General features: G+C 50.3%; 1 pseudogene; it reads right to left on the bottom strand.

Annotated features, from left to right (window-relative positions):
• Positions 1–21,697, bottom strand: part of LOC142596361 (uncharacterized) — a 488,757-nt pseudogene that overhangs the window by 358,358 nt on the left and 108,702 nt on the right.

The following is a 21,697-nucleotide window of genomic DNA, read 5'->3' as shown; positions in this document are numbered from 1 at the left end:
ACGAAGGGACAGCTTGTTTCCTACCACAACTATTTCTTTTTTAGTGCAATAAAACTAACGCAGAAAGGCCAGCGCTTGCCTGTCTTCTAGAAATAGCGCAACGGGGTGCTGGGGTTTGCTGTGGAGTCACGCACCTCCAACAGCGCAGGGTTTGAGGAGGGTTTAGCGATGCAACCTGAAAGCCCCTGTGCTCTTGTGGTGCTTGGAGGGGGTGGGGTGTGCCTCTTGTAGGGCAGGGTTTGGGGGATCGTTGCAGCTTGGGGCTGAGCTGGGAAGGTGGAACCTGGTGGGGTGCAGGCACCTGAACTGCAATTTGTTCTCCTCTGGCTCCATCCCTCGCTCCAGAGGATGCTGTTGACCACACCTATCCTTGCCCTACCTGAGAGGGGGATGCATGGTAATAGCTGGACTGCCCCCCGCCCCCCATCAGGGCTGCAGGATTTGTGCATGAGGATGAAGCTGCTTTGGGACTATGGGGGGGGGGGGTGTCAAAGCTCCTGTCCTGACGTCCCCACCATCCTGTTGTGGATGCTCTGTGAGTCTGGAGAAGGGTGGGAGGGTTGGACCCAGAGATCCAGGAGGAAGGTGGGAAGGATGGGGTGAATCATCACCGTTGCTGGCACCAGAGGTGTCTGAACACTTGGGGCATGGGTGGAGATGATGGAGCAGGACTCCTGGGTTGCAGAAGTCTAAATAGTGGGCAGAAAAAAAAAAAAAACAAAGAGGACAGAGATTCATCTTCAACCTTGAGCAGGTATCCATGGCCCAGAGTGCTCTCATAATTGGCTTTGGATCAACATGTAAGATTTAGGAGAGGTTCAGCACTTCCAGCATCACCCACCTGCAACAACAAACCCACCCAAAATGGGCTTGGGGTGATGTCAAGTGAAGAGGCACAAGGCAGCAAGGCTCCATGGCCAGGAAAGGGGGAAGGAGGGTGGGAGCCAACCTCCTGATCAGAGACTCGTAGGGAACGCTGGGGGTGATGCCTCCTGCCTGCATCCTGGAGGTGCACGTGGGCAGTGGGGGGACTCAGAGGAGCAAAACCTTGCCTGTGAGAAAAGCCACTCTCATTACAGCTGTCCAGACACCATTTCAGCACCCTTCATTCACAAAAACAGGCAAGAGGTGGAGAAGAGCAAGGGGAGACCTCTTCCACACAGCTAAAGCCCCGAGGAACATCAGTCCCAGCACAGCTATTGCATGTAAGGCTTCAGCAAACATCCCAGGTTGCCGGTGTAGGGCAGGGAGGTCTCCAGGCACAACAAATCCTGCTGAGGCATCTCTCAGCAGCAGAGAAGCTCCAGGGCATGGTACAGGTGAGCGATGGTGAGGGTGGAAAGATGCAGCTTGTATTCTTCATAGAATCATAGAATCATAGAATCATTTAGGTTGGAAAAGACCTTTAAGATCATCCAGTCCAACCATTAACCTAACATTACCAAGTCCACACTAAACCACTTAAGGGTTGACTGGACTAAACCATGTCCCAAAGTGCCATAGCTACATGTTTTTTGAACGCTTCCAGGGATGGTGATTCCACCACCTCTCTGGGCAGCCAATTCCAATGCTTGACCACTCTTTCAGTGAAGAAATTTTTCCTCATATCCAATCTAAGCCTCCCCTGGTGCAGCTTAACCCCATTTCCACTTGTCCTATCACTTAACCACATGGGAGAAGAGACCAACACCCACCTCCCTACAACCTCCTTTCAGGGAGTTGTAGAGAGCGACAAGGTCTCCCCTCAGCCTCCTCTTCTCTTCATCATCCAGTCCAGAGCACAGTCAACAGGCGTCATAGCCATGCTGGTCCAGCTTCCAGCTCGCCAGCCCTCTGCCCTCCCTCACCTTTTGGTGGCCCCTGGCTTGGTGATTTGCAGCTGCTGCTGCTGCTGTGTTCAATTCTGCTTCAAGCCCAGCTCAACCCCAGCAAAGCATCACGGGGACACAGGTCTTTCTGAAGGAGGGGTTGGGTTGATGGTGTGGAGCGGGAAGGAAATCTCATTTCTAAATAGAAGAGGCACTGTTGTGCACATAAAGGAGTGCTCTGGCCAAGCAGTCACAACAAGTGGTCTGCGAGTGGTGCAGAGAGAGAGATGGCACTTGGGATATTGGGGACCCTTCACTGCCAGGATGCAGAGTTCTAAAATGGGCAAGCTAAGGCAGAGCATGGAGACAAAGGGGCAAAGACATCCAGGGAATATGGGGAGAGTCCAGAAGAGATGCCCTGCCTGACACCGTGAGGATGTGGGGCTGTGGGTGAGCTGGTTCACCAACCTGGAACAACAATCCCAAAACAGGCTTGGGGGGGTGTCAAGGAGACCAGGAGATGCAGGATGGAGGTGCCTGGGTGGGAAGGTGGTTGCCCAGCGAAGGACTCAGCAGTGGGAGGGAGCACATGTATGGGTCCAAAAAAGGGATGTGTGAACAGGGTGGATATGAGAAAAGAGAGGGGTTTTGTTCCCCGAGAAACAAACCCTTGGAGGAGAGACCCTTTCCTCCCCAGTGCTTGGCATTTGGCAGCCCTGCCATCACAGATTATGGGCTGTAACATCCCTGCATCACCTTCCCTCCAGGTGATCTCCTGGCTCCTCATCTGAGCCTCAACTTCCTTTCAGCTCAGCCTGGTGACACAGTTCTGAGGGACAGGCAAAGACAGCTCGTGCTCTGGTGTCTGAGTGTAGGGAAATGAAAGCAGGGGCTCTGCAGGCGCAGTGTCCGCAGTGGGGGCTGGGGCAGGGCCCCCATTCGTCACAGCCTCTCGTTGTGGGAAAGGCACTGCTAGCCACAGAAATGCAGCAGCCCCAGTCCCAGGAGCGCTGCAGCCCACGGGCCAGGCAGCTCTTGAACCGCTGTCCCCAGCTCAGAGGAACGCAGACGCTTCAAGGAGAGGCTGTTCCCGCAGCAGCCCAAGAAATGCTGGGGCAGGTGGGCTGTGCCAGGCTGTCTCCTTCTGGCCCTGCCTTCCTGCTGCTGCTGCTGCTCGGTGAGTTGGGGGGTTTCTTTGCCTTGGGGCTCAGGCCTGCAGGGCTGCCGAGCGGGGCAGGACAGGGCACATGCTGGGCACAGGGGAGGATGGGGCAAGGGTGTGCGCAGCAGCCGTGCAGCACTGAGGGGCACAGTTGCTTTGGGGAGGGGAGGAAGACGATTGCTTCCTCCAGCTATGGTGCAGCTCTGAGCAGAGGGCGTAGTTTTCCAACACCTCAAAGGGCATGTGGGTCATAGTGCGAGACTTGATAGGTGCTGGAGTGCTTTTGGGAGCCAGGGTCACACACCTGCAACAACAAACCCACCCAAAACAGGCTTGGAGGGTGTCAAGGCAGGAGACCAGGAGATGCAGGATGGAGATGCGTGGGTGGGAAGGTGCTTGCCCAGCAAAGGACTCAGCAGTGGGGACCTGGGCGGCACCATCTGGATGAGCCAGGTCACTTCCCCTCCTACCAAAGCCCTCTCTGCCCCATGGTACAGGTGCCGGCGTGACTGCCCAGGACATCTGCAGCTCTCCAGGTGTTGGTGAGCACAGGGATGGGTGCGGGGGTGGGGACAGGTAGGGAGAAGGGGGTTGTTCACCACGTGTGAACCCCTGGAGAGGAGACTCTTCCCCTCCCACATACAAGGCACTTTGCAGCTCCAACAACAGTAACACTGGCCCGCGGCATCCATGTGCCAATTCTGCAGGTGACCTCCCAGCTCCTGAACTCTTCCTGAACACTTCTGAGGTGGTTGAGCCCCAGCCAGCAAGTAAGCACCACGCAGCTGCTTGCTCACTCCCCATACACCAATGGGGTGGGGGAGAGAATTGGAGGAGTGTCCTGGTTTCGGCTGGGATAGAGTTAATTTTCTTCCTAGCAGCAGGCATAGTGCTGTGGTTTGGATTTAGTAGGAGAAGAATGTTGATAACATGCTGATGTTTTTAGTTGTTGCTGAGTACTGCTTATGCTAGTCAAGGACTTTTTCAGCTTCCCATGCTCTGCCAGGCGCACAAGAAACTGGGAGGGGGCACAGCCAGAAGAGTTGATCCAAACTGACCAAAGGGCTATTCCATACCATATGACGTCATGCTCAGTATATAAACTGGGGGGGGTTGGCCGGGGAGCAGCGATCGCTGCTCGGGAACTGTCTGGGTATCGGTCAGCAGGTGGTGAGCAATTGCATTGTGCATCACTTGCTTTGTGTATCATTATTATTATTATCATTATTATACTGTTACTATTAGCATTACTATTTTACTTTATTTCAATTATTAAACTGTTCTTATCTCAGCCCAGGAGTGTTTCTCACTCTTACTCCTCCAATTCTCTCCCCCATCCCATCGGGGTAGGGGGAGTGAGCGAGCGGCTGCGTGGTGCTGAGCTGCTGGCTGGGGCTAAACCACGACAAGGAGTAAGAGTGAGAAACACTCCTGGGTTGAGGGAAGAACAGTTTAATCATTGAAATAAAGTAAAATAGCAATGATAATAATAACAATATCATAATGATAAGAATAATAAGAATATACAAAGCAAGTGATGCACAATGTAATTGCTCACCACCCGCCAACCGATACCCTGACAGTTCCCGAGCAGTGATCACTGCTCCCCGGCCAACCACCCCCAGTTTCTATACTGCCCATGACGTCACATGGTATGGAATAGCCCTTTGGTCAGTTTGGATCAACTCTTCTGGCTGTGCCCCCTCCCAGCTTCTTGTGCACCTGGCAGAGCATGGGAAGCTGAAAAGTCCTTGACTGGCATAAGCAGTACTGAGCAACAACTAAACCATCAGCGTGTTATCAACATTCTTCTCCTACTAAATCCAAACCACAGCGCTATGCCGGCTACTAGGAAGAAAATGAACTCTATCCCAGCAGAAACCAGAACAACTTTGAATGCTCAGGAGGGAGATGGTGTTTTGTTTCACTGCTCCATTGACGGGCAGTCCCCTGCTACCCAAATCGTCATCTGCAAGGATGGGGTGGAGGAGTTCAGCTTGAAAGCCGAATGGGGATGGTTGATCTACTCCATGCTCTGGCTCATGACATTGGGGAGCACGGGAACATACACATGTGGGACTCAGCAGTGGGGACCTGGGTGGCAGCATCTGGATGAGCCAGGTTGTTGACACCCAAACTAAAACCCTCTCTGCCCCATGGTGCAGGTGCTGGCGTGACTGCCCAGGACATCTGCAACTACTCCGGTGTTGGTGAGCACAGGGATGGGTGCGGGGGTGGGGACAGGTAGGGAGAAGGGGGTTGTTCACCATGTGTGAACCCCTGGAGAGGAGACTCTTCCCCTCCCACATACAATGCATTTTGGACCTCTGACATTAATAACGCTGGCCCGTGGCATCCCTGTGCCACCTCTCCAGGTGACTTCCCGGCTCCTAAATTCTTCCTGAGCACTTACAACGCCAAGGAGGGAGATCGGGTTTTGTTTCACTGCTCCATTGACGGGCAGTCCCCTGCTACCCAAATTGTCTTCTGCAAGGATGGGGTGGAGGAGTTCAGCCTGAAAGCCAAACAGGGACAGCTCATCTACTCCATGCTCTGGCTCATGAGAAGTGGGAGCACGGGGACATATACGTGTGGGTACCAGCACAAGAATGAGCACAACTGGGTGAGGATCTCTGGCCTCAGTGCTCCCCAGCACCTGACTGTCACAGGTGAGAAGTGGCACTGGGGCACAGGCAGGCACCACTACGGGGCTCCACACACCCCAGAGGAGCTTGGGGACCCTGCCATGCCCCATGGCGTGTCCCCAGGGGGTTGGGATGCTGGGGGTCAGCGTGAAGATCAGCCCAGCCTTTCTCCTGGGGCAGCTGCTCCCAATTACGGCACAGCATCCTGCTCCTATCCTGCCCCCGCATCACGGAAAGGGGAGAGTGGTGGTGCCCCACCTAATCCAGAGGCACATCTGTGCAATCCATGATTTATTTATCACGCAGGTTGCTAGGTGGATGAGGGGGTCCCCACAGTGCCTTAGCCTGTGCAGTACCTGGGAGAGCTGGAGACTCTCACCCTGTCCCTTTTTCCTCCCAGGCAGCGCGTCCACCTCCCAGCCAGGGCCATCCACCACAGGTGAGTGATTCCCTGCCCGCACACCCAGTGTCCCCCAGCATCGGGCCGAGGGATGCCGGGCTGCCAGCACCAGGACACGGGGAGGTTCCTCAGCTGGGACCTGGCCTGGCTCTAAGGGAAGGCTCGCTGCTTCTCCCCATGATGCCTGCTCTTCCCCAACACCTTCTGTCCTCCCCAGCTCACCATCCCCATATCCAACACTTCCCCACAAGCATCATGCCGCGAGTGGTGGCCGTCTCCCTCTTCCCCCTCATTGCAGCCAGCTACTGTGCCATGAAGAAAGGTGAGCAATTTGGGGAAAGTGGAGAAAGGTGAGCGATTTGGGGAAATTGAGGGTAAACCTCAAGGTGCAACCCAGAGGTCAGTTAAGATCACCCATGCAGGTTTCGGTTGGCTGGCTCCTTACCCCTGTTTCAGAGGAAGCTGAGACTGATGCCTGGGGGGAGCAAAGCTGCTGAGATGATGGAGACATTACCTCTGGGGTGATTGCGCTTGGTTGCCAAAGTGGAGAGGGAGAGCCCAAGCGCATCCGTGCCCCAGGCAGATATTTGTGCCCAGCCCTCTGGGCACAAGAAGGGAGTCTCTGAGCTGGCCTGAGAGGAGCAAGCACGGCTCCTCAACACTTGGGCTGTCCACAGCTGCTGAGAGCTTGGGAGAAGCCAGTCTGGGAAAAGGGGCATGCCGTTGCATAGGCTGGGCTGAAAATTCCCTCCCTGAGTGAGGTGTGGAGGTCCAGCCCATCATCTGTATTGTGCAGCGCGAGCATGGAAAGCCAGGGCTGTGCAGTAACTCTGCCTCCCCGCCTCTCCCTTTCTTTTCGTTGCAGTGGCCTGCAGAGAGAGATGCCAAAGGTGAGCAGCAATCCCTCCTGGCTGTGGGGCTGGGGGCTGATGGAGGCGGGGGCATCCCGGGTGCCCTGGGGTGGTCCTTGGCCAGGGGCAGCATGGTCCGTGTCCATGGGTGGCTTCCCCCAGGGTGGTGGCAGGGAGGAGCAGGGCTTTTCCTGGTCTTGACTCCAGCTGTGGATTTGATGCAAGAAAGCGTCATCCAGGGCAATGACCCCAATGGGCCCATCACAGCCTGGCCACACACCAAAACCCTTCCCCCCTCCTCCCCAGGCACATTCCCTAACATGAGGCGGAAGCCACTGACGACAACGAAATACAGTGTGAGTACCACTTCATCCCTCCGTGTGAGCCAGGGACGCCTCTGTCTGTGGGGACCCCCTTCTTGTGGGCTGGCTGCCCTCTGGCACTGCCAGCAGCCCTGTGCCCATCAGCCGGCCATGCCATGCTCTCAGTAGCTGCACAGAGTCACCAGGACATGACCCAAACCTACTTTCCACAATCTCCATCCCCTCCCCTCCTTGCACTGCCATGCAGAACCTTTCCCAATTCCACGTGCAGTCCCAGCACTCAGTTTCCCAGTGGGATGTGCAAAACACCTGCCCATTGAACAAGGGCAGGTTTCTTCCGGCTGCGTTGTACCCTGCTTCTTCCTTGCATGCACAGCCCAGCTTCTGCCTGCAGAAGAAAGGTGACAGCATCCCAACGCTCAAGGTGACCAAGCCCATTTGCTGTCAGGGACTTTCCCTACACACTCAGGCCCCAGGCTGCAATCCAGCCCTGCCCTGGTCTTGGCATTTTTTTCTCCTCTACATTTTCACTTCACTATGATTTCTGCTTCAGTACAGAGCACGGCATCTGAGGATGTGGGTCCCTTTATGGGTACTGTCAGGGACTGAAAGAGTTAATGTCTCAAACATTGTGGTGAGGCAAGGTAAGGTCTGCAAAGAGACAAGTTAAGGTCTCCATAGCAATCAGTTGGGGCCTGCATAGCACCAGAGGTGAGAATCTGATTGGCACGATTGGCACAGAGATGGGAGTCGTGTCAGAGGACTCGCAGTTCTGCCCTCTGATGGCCAAAGGTTATGCAGAGTTCATTTGAAGAAGGGGCTCAGGACAGCCCAAAAGACCCCTTGCAACCACCCCCTCCACAGTGGCGCCTGCACAGAAGATGGAGAACATTCTGGAACAAGCCTCAGGGGTGGCAAGGACTGGCCTATAAAAGACACAACTTCGAGGAGCTATGGGTGCACCCCCGCTGCTGCCACCCCTGCTCCAGACCAGACTTGCCCACCCACTGCCGATGCAGCCGGAGGTCCTGCGCTCTGGGGGCAGTGCGCCCAGCGCCGGAGGACTGCCGCGTTTATCATCGACATCGCGGGATCCAAGGGTGGTGACGGCTCTCTCTCTCCTCTTTCTTCCTTCTCCTTTCCTTTCTTAAGTATTTGAATTAGAACCCACGTTGCTTATTGTGGGGCTTTCCTGGTTCAGGTTGCCCATCGTTGTGCTTTCCAAGTTCAGGGTGGTGTTTACTGTCAATAAAGTAATTAATTGATCGTTTGGTGTCATTTCACCCTAATTAAGCCCAAGGGAATCACAGAACATTCATGATCCTCTCTGGACAGTCCAGTTTGGGTCGTGACGGGGGTGGAGGGGCAAGCAAGGAAGAGCCCCACATCCCCGTTCCAGCTGTGCCTGATACATGTGCCGGATACACCCGTGTAGCCCACAGGGAGGTGGTGCAGGTGGGGGGAAGGGTGACCAGGGTGAGTGGGCTGCCTTTGTCCGTGGTCCTTGTCTGCTAAAAGCAACATGCCTGCTGATGTTTGCAGGGATGTCACAGGCAGGTCTGCTAGTGCGCGCGCCCACCCTTATGGGCAAGAGACATGGTGCCTGCCATCTGTGTGGTTCTTTGTCTCGGTGTGTCTGGTTTGCTTCAGGGTGGTTATTCTGAGCAGCTGGCATGTGCCTGCACGCCCGTCCGCCTATCTGGGAGCAATTCAGGCCCTGCCAGCCCTGCCTCCTTCACCCCGCAAGCCTTGAACTGCCATGGTGCAGGGGTCTCTGCCCACAAGGGACTGTTAGGTGGGTCTTGCTGCTGCTGCTGAGACTCGCACGTGCAGCCCTGTCCTTTCATGATGGCCACGTGAAGGAGTTTAAATTCAGACACATTCAGTACTGTCCCCTTCATGCCCTGAGCCTATTTCTGTTGTTTCCTGCTGGCTCTGACACCTACGGCCTAGACTTTTGAAAAGGCCTTCTAGGGTGCTAGTGAAGCCTCTTGTGTTTTCTTTGGTGGGAATTTTCTGAGCTGTGCCACCATCTGCCAGCCCCACATAGATGTCCTGGATGCCTGGGATATCTTCTGCAGTTCCAGACACCTATCTTCAAGCTTTAGGCAACAGAAGCCTGTTGTTACTTCTGTACGGAGAAGAGTGACATAGCAGTGAAAAACACTAGCTGACATGTGGCCAGAGGTGGATATTTTCTCATTGGCAAAACCAAAAACTGACCACAAAATGTAAAAGGATACCCCCATTGCCGCTCACTGTGAAAAACACCCAGAGGCTCTTCACACTCTCTCCAGGTGCTCTAGGTCCTCCTTGCCATCCCACTGTCCCCTGCATCACTGTGTGCCATCCCCTTCCCTGAGCGAGGATCTTTTGGTGTTCACAGTGCAGCAGTCTCAGACAAGTCTCTTTTTGCCTTATTGCCCCATTTTTCTCAGCAAAACAGAAAGCAAGTGAAAATGGCAGCTCCTCTCACTCTCTCCTTGAGCAGGTAACCTCTGGGAAGGTGCTCGAGCAGCTAATGCTGGAAAGCATTTCCAGGCACATGAAGGTCAAGAAAGTCATCAGAAGGAGTCAGCATGGATTCACCAAGGGGAAGTCATGCTTGACCAACCTGATTAACCCTCTACTGTGAAATGACGGGCCCGGTAAATATGGAGAGAGCAGTAGATATTGTCTACCTGGACTTCAGTAAGGCCTTTGACACTGTCTCCCATAAGACACTCATAGACAAGATGCTGATGCATGGGCTGGATGAGCAGACAGTGAGGTGGATTGTGCAATCTCACAAGTCTTGCTAACATGACTTGGTAATGTTAGGTTAATTGTTAGGTTAATGGTTGGACTGGATGATCTTAAAGGTCTTTTCCAATCTAAATGATTCTATGATTCCATGATTCTAAGTCACATCTTTATGCCTCAGCATCTTCACCTGAGCCCATCTTTTTAAAGTCTTCCTCTTCAACCATGAGCAATACCTTCTGCTAGAGTAGGACGTGTCTGGTTGTCCTGGTTTCGGCTGGGATAGAGTTAATTTTCTTCCTAGTAGCAGGCATAGTGCTGTGGTTTGGATTTAGGATGAGAAGAAGTCATCTTGGCAGTCACCGAGGCGAAGGGCTCGGGAGCGGACGCTCATACCGGGGCACCCTTGCTAAGGCGGCAAAAAAGCGCAGGGCGAGAGCGGGCAGCCCAGCCCCCAGCCTTGAGCGGGAAAGGGCAAGCTGCTGATGTGCAGCAGCTCTGACGCAGCGTGGGCGGGGACAGGAGTGACGGCAGCCAAACCCCCCCACCTATAAAAGCAGCCCCCAGGGAGCGCGAGCGACCAGGACCGTGGCGAAGAGGATGGGCAAACAGGGTGTGGCGCGTGTCAGGAGGGCGTGGTGCATCAGTTTGCGCGTCAGTTCGCGAGAGCAGGGCGCGCGGGGAAGGCCGAGTGCCCCCGCTCCTAGTTCCAAAGGGAAACTCAGGCAGTGCTCATCGTCCGCCCAGGGGAACACCTGGCAGCGATGGTCACCACCCGCCCAAAAGCCTCTGCCAGAAGGAATGCGGCGACCCAGACGGAGCTCCCGCACAAACACGCAGCCGTCCGGGTCGCTGGCTGCAGGGAGTGCCTGAGCCTGTCGCTTGTGCTGCAGGGCAGCGGAGACAGCAAATGTCTTTGTTGTGAGCAGGGAGATGATCTGCTCAGCCTGGTGCAGAGCTGAAGGAGGAGGTGGAAAGGCTGAGGAGCATCAGGGAGTGTGAGAGGGAGACAGACTGGTGGAGCCGCACCCTGCCGTCCCTGGGGCCAGGGCAGCAGGCGGAGGCCCCACAAGGAGCGCAGGATCCCTACCCTCTTGCCGGCAAGCAGAAGGAGGGGATCCAAGAGACGAGGGGAATGGAAACAGGTCCCTGCCCGGGGAGGCAGGCGAATCCCCTCCCGGCCTCCCTGTGGTGGTACATCTTCCCCCTGCCCCTGTTTTTTTTTTCTGTCTGTCCTGTTTTTTCCCTTTACTTTGTCTGCTTTACAATCTCAGGAATGCCAGGCCGCAGCTTTCGTGTAGCGAGTTGGTCAGTTAAACGCCCCTTAATTGTACCAGAAACTCCTACATGGCTGGAGCAGAGAGCGGCTCTGTTCTTATCAACATTCATATTATGGCTAATGAGGGGAACGAGAACAAACAGCTACCCCGGACAGCCTTGAAACAGGGTGGTATCATCGCTGCTGGAATTCTAACAACAAGCCGACCCGAATTGTGGCTTGGATGGAAATGTACTGGTGATTAAAGTCAATCATCTCACAATCCTATAAAACGGCAGTCCTAAGGGAGGCCCTTTGAGCTCTCCCGGACCACCACGGGCCATACCAGCATCTCCCTCCGATCGAAATGTCGCTCGGAGTCAGCCGAAACTTAGCAGATATCCGAAAGTCTGCTGCCACCAGAACTCCATTGCCAGAGATCGACAATGGAGCCTGGGCTGCTGATATTCTTCACTCCTTGAGACTCTACTCTCACCCGTTGAGAAATGCCAAGGCATTAGACGTGAGTATTTCACTAAACTCGAGGGGAATTTTTAACAGGTATACTATTTTCATATCTGCATTTATAGTTGTAAGTTGCATGCATGAATCAATTTAAGTAGATTGTAGATGTATGATTTAATTTTAAAAGGAGTTTTATATTGCTGTACTATTCTTATAGCATTACTCTCCTAAACCGTTGACCAAGTCTGAGACTAAGAGTGGGCCCAGCCGCACCTGGGCTCCTCTCTGAGAAGGAGTTTAGAAAGCAAGGGGGTCCATTCTGAACCTTGTGACTCAACGGGAGGGTTACCTTTCGCCCCTCCCCCCCCCCCTTTTTACCTTTATTCCATATATACGCAATGCTTTTATGAATCATCTTAACTTGTTGTGATTTAATTCTCTTTGATGTGCTTCTATGTAGTAATAGAGTGAACCTTGCCATCTTCGAATCTGTAACTAAGTCACTGTTGAATCAATTTTGTCTGATCACTTTATTAATCATTGATGATTGAGTGCTATTAAAAATACTATAATCAAATTCTGCAATTCGCTATAAGTAAACTCTAACTTTTACTAAATCAGACTGTGTAAAGTCACTCATTCATAGTGAATTGACATAATCAGCAGGATTCACAAACCTGCATTCATGACACTCCCTCCCCTTCCCAGCTGCCCCTACACAACAGATACGGGGCCCTGGAAGTTGAAGGCCAGGCAAGCGGGGAGGGAGGTGAAGGTGAAGGTCCAGCCAGGGGGTTGCCGAGGGCCAGTCAGTCAACCCCACGGATTACGACTGCCCCTGTTAAGAAAAAAAGGAGGGTAATTGTGGTGGGTGATTCCCTCCTGTGGGGAACTGAGGGCCCGATCTGCCACCCGGACCCATCCCACAGGGAAGTCTGCTGCCTCCCTGGGGCCCGGGTTAGGGACGTTACTAGGAAACTCCCCGACCTCGTGAGGCCCTCCGATTATTACCCGTTGGTGGTTGTACAGGTGGGTAGTGATGAGATTACAGAGAGAAGTCCTAAGGCAATGAAAAGGGACTTCAGGGCACTGGGGCGACTGGTCGCAGGGTCGGGAGCGCAGGTAGTGTTTTCCTCAATCCCGTCAGTGGCAGCTAGGAGTGCTGAAAGGAACGGGAAAATTCACCTGATTAACAGGTGGCTCAGAGGCTGGTGCCATCAGTGGAATTTGGGGTTTTTCGATCATGGGGAGGTCTACACGGCACCGGGCCTGCTGGCGGCTGATGGAGATCGGCTGTCTCCAAAGGGGAAAAGGATCCTCACCCATGAGTTGGCGGGACTCATTGAGAGGGCTTTAAACTAGATTTGAAGGGGGAAGGGGCTATAAACGGGCCCGCTAGTGAGGAGCCCAGGGGCGGCATGGCAACATTGGGGGCGAAATCGATAGCCCAGCTCAAGTGCATCTACACCAATGCACGTAGCATGGGCAACAAACAGGAGGAGCTGGAAGCCCTTGTGCAGCAGGATGGCTATGAGCTAGTCGCCACCACAGAAACGTGGTGGGACGACTCTCATGACTGGAGTGCTGCACTGGATGGCTATCAGCTCTCCAGAAGGGATAGGCAGGGAAGGAGAGGTGGTGGGGTGGCTCTGTATGTTAGGGAGTGTTTTGACTGCATAGAGCTCAACAGTGGTGATGACAAGGTCGAGTGCTTATGGGTGAGGATGAGGAGGAAGGCCAGCAAGGCGGATGTCCTGTTGGGAGTCTGCTATAGACCACCCAACCAGGATGTAGAGGTAGATGAGGCATTCTATAAGCAGCTGGCAGAACTCTTGCAATGGCTAGCCCTTGTTCTCGTGGGCGACTTCAACTTGCCAGACATCTGCTGGAAATACCATACAGCAGAGAGGCAGCAGTCCCAAAAGTTCCTAGAGCATGTGGGGGATAACTTCCTGACACAGCTGGTAAGCGAGCCTACCAGGGGAGGTGCCTTGCTTGACCTGCTGTTTACCAACAGAGAAGGGCTTGTGGGAAATGTCGAGGTCGGAGGCCGTCTCGGGCTTAGCGACCACGACATGATAAAGTTCTCGATTCTGGGTGATGCCAAGCGGAGGGGCAGCAAAACTGTTACCATGGACTTCTGGAGGGCAGACTTTGGCCTGTTCAGGACCCTGGTTGGGAAAGTCCCTTGGGAGGCAGTCCTGAAAGGCAAAGGTGTCCAGGAAGGCTGGGCCTTCTTCAAGAAGGAAGTCTTAAGGGCGCAGGGGTGGACTGTCCCCGCGTGCCGTAAGACCAACCGGCGGGGAAAACGACCGGCCTGGCTGAATAGGGAGCTTTTGCGGGGACTCAGGGAAAAAAGGAGAGTCTACCGCCGTTGGAAGAAGGGGCGGGCAACTCAGGAGGAGTACAGGGATCTTGTTAGGTGCTGCAGGGAGGAAATTAGAAAGGCAAAAGCCCAGCTAGAACTCAATCTGGCCAACGCTGTAAAAGATAATAAAAAATGCTTTTACAAGTACATCAGCAATAAAAGGAGAGCCAAGGAGAATCTCCATCCTTTGCTGGATGCGGGGGGGGAACATTGTCACCGAGGACAAGGAAAAGGCTGAGGTACTGAACGCCTTCTTTGCCTCTGTCTTTAGTAGCCAGACTGGTCATCCCCAGGGTACTCAGGCCCCTGAGCTAGAGGATAGGGATGGGGACCAGAATGGAGCCCTCATAGTCCAGGAGGAAGCAGTTAACGACCTGCTACGCCACCTGGACGTTCACAAGTCTATGGGGCCAGATGGGATCCACCCGAGAGTACTGAGGGAGCTGGCAGAGGAGCTTGCCAAGCCACTTTCCATCATCTATCAGCAGTCCTGGTTAACAGGGGAGGTCCCTGATGACTGGAGGCTTGCCAATGTGACGCCCATCTACAAGAAGGGCCGGCAGGAGGACCCGGGAAACTACAGGCCTGTCAGCCTGACCTCGGTGCCAGGAGAGATTATGGAGAGGTTCATCTTGAGTGAACTCAACAGGCAAGTGCAGGTCAACCAGGGGATCAGGCCCAGCCAGCATGGGTTCACAAAAGGCAGGTCCTGCTTGACCAACCTGATCTCCTTCTATGACCTGGTGACCCGCCTGGTGGATGATGGAAAGGCTGTGGATGTCATCTACCTGGACTTTAGCAAAGCTTTTGACACCGTCTCCCACAATATTCTCCTTGGGAAGCTGGCAGCTCATGGCTTGGACGGGCGTAGTCTTCGCTGGGTAAAAAACTGGTTGGTTAACCGAGCCCAGAGAGTAATGATAAATGGAGTTAAGTGCAGTTGGCAGCTGGTCACGAGTGGTGTTCCCCAGGGCTCTGTTTAGGGGCCAGCCTTGTTTAATATCTTTATCGAAGATCTGGATGAGGGGATTGAGTGCAGCCTCAGTAAGTTTGCAGACGACACCAAAGTGGGCAGGAGTGTTGATCTGCTGGAGGGTAGGATGGCCCTGCAGAGGGACCTGGACAGGCTGGACCGATGGGCCGAGGCCAACTGTATGAGGTTTAACAAGGCCAAGTGCCGGGTCCTGCACTTGGGTCAGAACAACCCCATGCAGCGCTACAGGCTTGGGGCAGAGTGGCTGGAAAGCTGCCTGGCGGAAAAGGACCCAAAGGTGTTGGTCGACAGGCGGCTGAACATGAGCCAGCAGTGTGGCCAGGTGGCCAAGGCGGCCAAGAGCATCCTGGCTTGTATCAGGAATAGTGTGGCCAGCAGGAGCAGGGAGGTGATTGTTCCCCTGTACTCGGCGCTGGTGAGGCGGCACCTGGAATAATTGTGTCCAGTTTTGAGACCCTCAATACAAGAAAGACACTGAGGTGCTGGAGCGTGTTCAGAGAAGGGCAATGAAGCTGGTGAAGGGTCTGGAGCACAGGGCTGATGGGGAGCGGCTGAGGGAACTGGTATTGTTTAGCCTGGAGAAGAGGAGGCTGAGGGGAGACCTTATCACTCTCTACAACTCCCTGAAAGGAGGTTGTAGTGAGGTGGGTGTTGGTCTCTTCTCCCATGTGGTTAAGTGATAGGATGAGAGGAAATGGGCTCAAGCTGCACCAGGGGAGGTTTAGACTGGAAATTAGGAAAAATTTCTTTACGGAAAGGGTGGTCAAGAATTGGAACAGTCTGCCCAGAGAGGTGGTGGAGTCACCATCCCTGGAAGTGTTCAAAAAACGGGTAGATGTGGCACTTCGGGACATGGTTTAGTCTAGTCTACCCTTGATTGGCTTGGAGTAGACTTGGTAGTGTAGGTTAATGGTTGGACTGGATGATCTTAAAGGTCTTTTCTAACCTAAACAATTCTATGATTCTATGATTCTATATTTCTGTATATATCGCTGTATATGGAGTGACACAAGGACACATTTAGGTACCTTTGAGTGAAATTAGGAAAAATGACAGAATAAGCTGCTTTTAATGGAAATCAATCAATTAAGTTGTAATTCTAAGACATACGCTTGGCCACCAGAGACAAGAGAGGTATTTTTGAAAGACTTGGAAGGACACTACATTGGATTTGAAGGGCACTGTGAAGTGTTCCAGGTGTCAATGGGACACTCAGTGTTCAGGAAACTTCTAGCCAGGATAGCAGCATTTTTCTAGGTGACGTGAGGCTAAATCTAAACCCAATAGGATGTGTCTAACTTCAGGAAGGGGAGACCATGAGGCAGGCAGAAGTCTTTAAAAAGCTCATTCATTTCCAAGTCTTGCTGGAAAGAATCTCCTGTGCACTGAAACTCCATGTGTTGTTTCTCTTACTCATACTTGCTTGGTCAAAACTTCTGTTGTCGTTGTTAGTTGGAGGAAGAAGCTAGGGTTTCTGGAAAGGATCTTCAGAAATGCCAGAAGACAAAAAATAAATTTCTACGCCATTCCTGTTTTGAATAAAATGCTTACACTCTTCTGACATTAGCAGATGCATGTGCCACTTGAAACCATGGATTCCACCAGGTTTTCCTGACCTAAGTAACACACAGTGGCTGTGAAATGCTTGTTCCAGGCCCATAGAGTCAGTAAAAGCAGCAACGGGTGGAATTCAGCTGCTGTATGTGAGTTAAGTAAGTAAGTTTGGATACTTGGAGAGAAATACGTAGGCAAGATGAAGCAACTGATTGATTGCTGCAAAGAAAGTCAGAGAGGATACACTGGCATGCAGATTCGAGGGGTGTAAATTCAGGTGCGCAGAATATCATCCAATGTTTCAATCATTTTTTTTTAGTATAAAATGTAAGTACTTTCTTCAACCCAGAGCTTTTCATGTGAACTCTGAAAAAAGTTAGACGAACCTGGACTACTCATATCACTGAACTCAACATGGCAAGGGGCTGGTTTCCTTAGAGCCCAGAAGCATTTCTGTTCATGTCCTGGTTTCAGCTGGAATAGAGTTAATTTTCTTCCTAGTAGCAGGCACAGTGCTATGTTTTGGATTTAGGAGGAGAAGAATGTTGATAACATGCTGATGTTTTTAGTTGTTGTTAAGTACTGCTTATGCTAGTCAAGGACTTTTCAGCTTCCCATGCTCTGCCAGGTACACAAGAAACTGGGAGGGGGCACAGCCAGAATAGTTGATCCAAACTGACCCAAGGGCTATTCCATACCATGTGATGTCATGGGCAGTATAGAAACTGGGGGGGTTGGCCGGGGAGCAGCGATCGCTTCTTGGGAACTGTCTGGGTATCGGTCGGCGGGTGGTGAGCAATTGCATTGTGCATCACTTGCTTTGTATATTATTATTACTATTATTATTATATTGTTATTATTATTATTATTTTACTTTATTTTATTTCAATTATTAAACTGTTCTTATCTCAGCCCAGGAGTGTTTCTCACTCTTACTCCTCCAATTCTCTCCCCCATCCCATCGGGGTAGGGGGAGTGAGCGAGCGGCTGCGTGGTGCTTAGTTGCTGGCTGGGGCTAAACCACGACAGTTCATACGCAAGCTCTGCAGAATATGCTTGGTGCTCACTTCCTGGTGAAGGCGCACCCATGTGTACCTTTGCGTTCCTAACAAAGGAGAAGTGTGAAGCAGTAAAGTATCGAAAATGAAGGTCGGGATTGCAATGCAGAATGCCAAGCCCATCGTCGTAATCTGCACACATTCATTGCTATTCCTGTTGAACGATTCACTGTTCACCTGAATGCAAAGCTAGCTTTTCCAAGATCCAGAGTGAATGAAGGAAGAATAAAAAGGATTAAAAACTGCAGGAAAGGTACAGAGCCTTGTCTGTCTTGCTTTCGATTTATTTCTGTTTACACTCCTCCAAATAAAGCTAAAGGCTCTCAGACACAGGCCAAAAGTTATTTTTAAAAGGGGAAAGACAGAAAATAAATGCCAGAGATTTGAACCAGTCACCAGCTGGAAAGTTTAGCAAAGATTTATCGCTTGCACGTACATGAATGTAGAAATCTGTATCCTTTATCTCGATTAGCTACAGCATAAATTTATACCTGAGATATACTTCACTAATTAAGGTTATCTGTGTCATGGCATGTATAAGAAGTCATATTGGTATATGCCTACGAGACAAACACATAACAAGTCTGCATTTCTGGCACACAAAGAGCAAATAAATTTGCTTTCATAAGTGGAAATATGTTTCAGAATCAGCACGTTGCAATCCTCAAACCAACCCCATCCATCACAACAGTTTCAGCAAACTATCTCTTTGGAGCAACCTAGCAAATAACAATGCAGATTTCAGTGACTAATCTCTTTAATAAAGGTTGCTAGCAGGTAGCATCTGATTCCAAATCAAGATCATAGATCTGATTTAGGCATTATCCACTCTTAAGCAAGCAGACTGTTGTAATCATTACATGAAGGCAGTAAATAAAAAGAAACTTAAATGATCTTTAACAAGTTCATTAGAAAGGCACCCACAAATGGCAGTAATGTATTCCTGCTGATCCAGGCCAAAAAGAAGACTCTTAAATTCCAAACTGGAATCGTCCCCTGGGGGCTGTAAATAGCAAACTGCCAGCTCAATGTGAATGCAACTCACTTCAAAAACCCAATCATTTGCAATTCTCAGATTTTCAGATTTTAATTCCTTACCTGAATAACAAGATCCAAAGTGTCCATTTTAAATTCAGCATGGATTATGGGAGTGAGGAACCTTTGGCTTGTATTACCTGAGCATTTGTACTTTCTTTTTCCACATCTATGGAGGGGATAGACTTCACTGATATCCTCACTGAAGCTTACAAGCATTAAACCCTGAACTTTCACCACGAGAAAATTTTTGCCCTTGGGTGCAATATTCCAGCCAATACCTGCAGATACCAACAACCTATCATAGGAGATATCCACAGGCTTGATTTGCCTACACACCTAGATCCAAAGTACAGCAGGATGATTATGTTTCAGATCCTTTTGTACCTGTGCAGTGCAACTCATTTTCTAGTATGGCTTTCTGACAAGTAAATAAAACTGAGAAAAAAGCATGATTGGCATTGGTTATTTGCTAATTATGCCTCTAGTGTGCATTTGCCATTCTCTTACAAAACCAGACAGTTCATATTTTCAGAAGCACTGCTAGATTAGGCTCATATTAGGTGATACCAAAATAGCACTTTGTTACCTATGTCAGGTAGCTTCTGACGAGTGACATTAAAACCTTCTCAGGAAGTTACATGCTAGTTCAACAGAAAAGACCTGCTGTCAATACTTCTCCCTGCTAAGTGCAAATGTGAGTTTGCTTTGGTGATGTCTCCTTTTGTATGTAAAATTTTAGACTTGGTTTCTAATAATTTGTAATGACAACAGACAGTGCAGTAGAAGTATTAGAGCTCAAAATAAAACAGTTAATTTTCTCAAAAATCTATAATGACTTATTATATTGAAGCATTTACAGTACTGCAGTTTCAACTTGTTCTCTGCTATTCCACTAAACAAATTCTAGCAGGCAGCCCAGACGTTCTCACTTTATTTCTTTACAAAGCATATCTTTTCTTTTTTTCTGATCAACAAAGTCACTAAAAGCTTTCTGTTCAGAAGGTTTCCTTTCATATATGACCTTTCTCATAATGCAAGTCATGTATATCAGGCGAATTTGTCAGACCTAAAATGTTCCTGCCTTAATTCCTCAAAGCTGAATGAAAGAACCAAGAAGCTGTGCCTAAAATGTCTATGGACTTTGGCCTGGGTCATTAAAAATCTCCCAGGCAGAATATTGCAATCTTGGGCATTGGCAGCACCATCCAAACCTGGATGATACGGGGAGTCCAGTTGAGAAATTCAACCCTAACTACTGTGGTGATCTCAGACAACCCTTCCTCCACCTGCATGCCTACAGAAGTTAATTCATGATTTATATGTGCCCGTTTTCTAGATGGGGACACCACTGATGAGGTAGCAAGATGGACCTGCAGAATTCACCTCATCAATGACGACTCCATCTAGGAAATGTCAAGATTCACATGAGACAGCATCACATTTTACATTCTTGGTGTCACCACAAGCTCCATCATTCAGCAGGTTCATTGTCACGCAATGTCCTCTGTGCTTTCTTCAGTTTTGTCTCTGGAAAGACCATCTTACAAAACCTTTTCACACTCCTTCAAAAGTCTCCTTTGCTTCATGATTGTGGGATTTAACACAAATGCACCAGCACCAGGTGTCCTGGTGTAAAGAGAAAAAAAGTTGGTTTTTCTGGAGTTATTTTGGAGGGTGATTGAGAGTAGGTCCAACTGAGTGTTGAACAAAACTCAGCCTCGAGTGATGGGGACACTCTTTCTCTTTGTATCAAATGTGCCAGTGGAGGTTCCTAGGAGGTTATTCTATTTCATTTTATTTTATTTTATTTTATTTTATTTTCCCAGACAGCATTTCAGCTAGCTCAAGAACTCCAGCTATGCAGTTACTGCAAGGAAATTGATTATGACTGTAGCCCTACTTCACAGATTAATTCCCTTGGAATAGCACAAATACTTTCCCTAGACAAATAAGCAACTGTTTTCACAGACCTTACAGAAACTTCATAGCTCTGAGAAACTCCACTGCTCAATCGAATTTGGGTAAGATTGATCAAATTAGCCTTAAAAGTTAGAAGTGTGAAAGAGATGTGCACAATTTACCTTTGTAATCTTTGTTTTCACAGTCATGCCTTCATTTCAAGAAATAACAAAAATCTGGCAAAACATCTAATCAGTAGGTTTTGAATTTCCATCACAAAAAGAAAGAAAAACAGGATAAAAGACACCCACCCACCCCCACCCCCCCCAAAAAAGCATATTATTATACTGCCACACATAAAAGCTCTGGGACATCCCTTTTCCAAGAATTTTCAGTACAATCTGGATATAGAAAGAGAGACAGCAGTCTCCTGAGAGCACTACATGCTTGTTCACAGGATGGCCAGGAGTCAGAAAAACTGAAGGACAAAAAAGAGAGACAAGTTGGCTGAAATTGTTTTCTAATCTTCAACAGGACATAAAAAGAACAATACGGAGAAAAATCCCAGCACTACCCAGATCCAGATATATTTGCAAACAGAGGGAGACACTTGAGCCTGTGGTAGAAAAGAAATACCCTGTTAAGTTGTTCATGACATACTTGTAAGTCTTACTGCAGTGCTTTCTGGCTAAACGCTGTTTGAACGGAGAATGATTTTGCACAGGAGCATGAGGAGGAACGTCCCTACTTTGTTCCAGCTAGGAGTATAGAGGCATGACTTGGGAAGCAAGAAGCTCTTTTGGTCTTGCAATATGACTCTTGGCAGCTCTCTTTTCCCCAGCCATACTGCCCAATCCCCTCTAGCCCTATTGGACGTGGAAAGTGCAATCACACGCTTCAGTGGTAATAAAGATATGAGGACAAAGGTTCGCCACAACCATATCCCATAGAGGAGGCTTAAGGTTCTTACTATTCAGGTAAGAAATTATGCTTTTGCTAAATCCATGAAGAAAACCCATTGCATTTACTATGATACTTGAATTAACTGGTGTGGATTTAATTGCTTGCACTGACAGGAACAAACCTGCCTGCTGTAGATGCATTATTGCCACTTTCAGATGGGAATACCTCT

The sequence above is a fragment of the Pelecanus crispus genome, chromosome 31 (assembly GCF_030463565.1).
Source record: "Pelecanus crispus isolate bPelCri1 chromosome 31, bPelCri1.pri, whole genome shotgun sequence".
Classification (NCBI taxonomy): Eukaryota; Metazoa; Chordata; class Aves; order Pelecaniformes; family Pelecanidae; genus Pelecanus; species Pelecanus crispus.
Note: the sequence above shows the minus strand (reverse complement) of the source record. Positions and strands in the feature narration are given on the sequence as shown.